General features: G+C 41.9%; 1 long non-coding RNA gene across 1 annotated transcript; it reads left to right on the forward strand.

Annotated features, from left to right (window-relative positions):
• The first annotated feature begins 1,376 nt into the window (after window positions 1–1,376).
• LOC118158771 lies at window positions 1,377–2,937 on the forward strand. The gene is made up of 3 exons (XR_004746894.1): window positions 1,377–1,440; window positions 2,380–2,505; window positions 2,874–2,937. It is a non-coding gene; the product is annotated as an uncharacterized LOC118158771 (long non-coding RNA).
• Window positions 2,938–3,016: the final 79 nt, after the last annotated feature.

The raw sequence follows: 3,016 nt of genomic DNA on the forward strand, positions 1-3,016 counted from the left end.
CTCCACCACCAGCTCCACCACCAGCTCCACCACCAGCTCCACCACCACCACCACCACCACCACCACCACCACCACCACCTCCTCCTGCTCCTTGTCCTCCTCCAGCACCACCTCCACAACCTCCTCCTCTACATCCTTCTCCTCCTGCCATCCCCAATACTCTGTTTCCCATTGTCCCCGTTGGCCCTTTTATAGGGAGGGGAAGACACACCCCCTATTGATGACAAGCCAGTTACAATACAGCTAAGAATGGCTAGCCAGCCAATCAGGGGAGAGGGAACGCATCACAGGGAGTCATGAAGATGCTGGGACCAGTCAGCTGCTGCCTTACAGGGCCACGGTGCCATGGTCCTACTGAGTCCCAAACGGAACTAGAACTAGGAGCGGTAGGCAGTGCTCAGCACCAGAGCCTCCCAGAGAAGCCACCTTTGCACACGTGGTCCCTGGCAATTGCTCCTGACATCTCTGGGCTCAAGGTCATTGGTACCAGCATGCCCTTGTGAGGGGCACGCACAGCAAGGTGGCCAGGAAGCTTGTGCCAGAAGTGAAGCCACAGGAATCCTGCAATCTCTCTGCTGGCCCTCAGGACATTGCCTCAGTGCAGCTTCAGTCTTGGAGGCCAGCATTTGTAGCTGAGTCAGGGGGCAGGCAGGAGCCTTCTGTGTGAGGGACCTGAGACCCCAAGGAGGCTGTTGGGCCTTCAATTGCCAATTCCTTTTCACTTCAGATGAGCATGTAAAAGTCGTGTTTTAGAAAGAATGGTGACAAAGATGGGAAGTTGAGGAATTTCCACTCTACAGCCACAATTCTCCTTCTTTCACCTGCATTGCACACCTGTGTCTGCTGTGTTCTCACTTCTGCACTTGAACAGCACAAACCCTCACTCCTTTCACTGCGTACAGAGAGGTTAATAAAGGCGTAACGGCATAACATTGCACTCAAAAGTCCCCTTTATTAAAAAAAGAAAAAAAAGATTCTATGAATCTTTTGCAGTTCTTCAACATAAAAGAGCACTCCAGATTTTTGGAGAATCACCATGTTGTTACAAGTTACAGCTAAATATTCTTTGCAGGCATTTAAGCAAATTCTTGGCAGATCCATCTTAATCACTTAAAGGGAAGCTGCCCCTCAGCTGGGTTGTTTTGTTTTTTTATTATTATTGTTCTTGGCTTGAAGATAAGTAAGTTTCATTTCAGGATCTCATGCAACAGAACATCTCTTCCTTTAGACACAGCTCATGTAAATGTTATATGCAAGTTTTCTTCCAAACTGTAGGTTAGGATTGTTCATAATCACCTGTTAGGTAATTTGAAAAGGATATTTATCATCTTCCTTGTCTAGGTTTTCCAGCAATGAATAGCCGAGTATTGTCAAATATCCAGCGTCCACTGGAGAGACATCTAAAAGAAAGAAATATACGGCAGGTTGAGGAGGACAAAGGTACAAAGTAGAAACTAACAAACAAACAAACAAAATAATTCAAAAATCAGATGAAAAGAAGTAGTAAAAGTGATTAGTCATTAGAAAGGGAAGTGGGCAAAGGGAATACTTAGAAAAATACAAACTGCACATCATGCAATAAAATGAAAGTAAAGAACTAATAGTCATGTGAATAGATTTGAACACAATTCCTGGTGGTTAATAAACCCCATTTGCAAGAAGTACAAGTTACGCTTCTGAGTGGAAATTGGATATTTCAGTCTCTCCTTCCAACAGTAAACTCAAAGATTAGGTGTTATTTTTTTTCTGCCAAATGCAGAATTTGCTCTTCAAAACTATTCTTTCTGAATGTGGACAATGCAATATTCTACCTCAAGCTTTTTCCAAGCATGTAACAAGCTGTATTTGTTCACTTGAAAACATCTTGGCTACCCTGTTCCAATTCTAATTCAAGAGAACAATTTAGTTTTGCTGTGGTTATAGTGTCATGATGAACAGGACCTCTTGCCAAGCCTTGTTTATCCTTCTAACAAGGATACTACGACAGCAATTCTAGGTTGATTCCTAGTTAGGATCATGTTTGTGAGATAACTAACTACAAAATGGAACCCAACTTAATTCTTTCATTCTTTCACTACCGGTCTTTCAAAACCTCTTCCTAATGTGAGAAAGACCCAGAAACTAGATTGCATCAGACTCCAGACAGACTCGACAATGTTCAACTGCACAGGACAGCTCCATCCATTGGAATTGCCTTTAACTGACAAATTTCTCAAGATATACTTTTGCCAAAATTCCAATAGGAACTTTTCTTTGGTCTTGGAGGCCCTCATGGGAAAATTAATATGTACCGCTGGAGGAATAAGCAATGTTCATTTCTATTAATGTGCAATTTTGTGGAAAATCCCCATGAAAACATTTTTTTTTTTCACCATGTAGTCAGAAGAAGCAATGAATTCCACTGTAGAATTTTGGACCTCTGGACGTTTGTGCGGCTCTCCGGAAGGTCGTTTCGGAGGATTCTACATCAATTCTTCAGGAACTACAAAACAAAGTTTCCAAAATGTATGTTTGGCACCAAACCCAAACCATGATGGAATCTAAACTAATGCAGACCTTGCAATTAAAGAAAACTAATTCAGATTAGGATATGTAACATTTCAAGTATCCTAGGTAACATCAAAGGTAGATAGGTAGAAACACAAAAGCTTCATTGTCAGTAGTAATATAACTCCAAATTTAAAACGAATGCAAAAGAGTATTTCCCAAGAACCTTCAATCTGTATTGTTGATGCTAATATCTGGCTTAGATTGCAGACATTAGCTGTCATCATCCTACCATTTACATATTGCAAGAGCAGTTGGTGGAGTAAGTTCATTTTATTACAGAAGTAATCAGGGTAATTTGTTTCCATCCTCTCTGTCTCCCACAGAATTGCAAGAAGACCTATTCCTTCAGGAAATGCACGCTATGTCTGACTGAAAACCTCGAGATTTCAAAAACACATGAAGAACTCTAGTATCATTTTAGCATCCGCTTGGAGTACCCCATGGCCGGATATGCTGCAAAGACTTG

The sequence above is a fragment of the Oxyura jamaicensis genome, unplaced genomic scaffold, assembly GCF_011077185.1.
Source record: "Oxyura jamaicensis isolate SHBP4307 breed ruddy duck unplaced genomic scaffold, BPBGC_Ojam_1.0 oxyUn_random_OJ140, whole genome shotgun sequence".
Lineage (NCBI taxonomy): Eukaryota > Metazoa > Chordata > Aves > Anseriformes > Anatidae > Oxyura > Oxyura jamaicensis.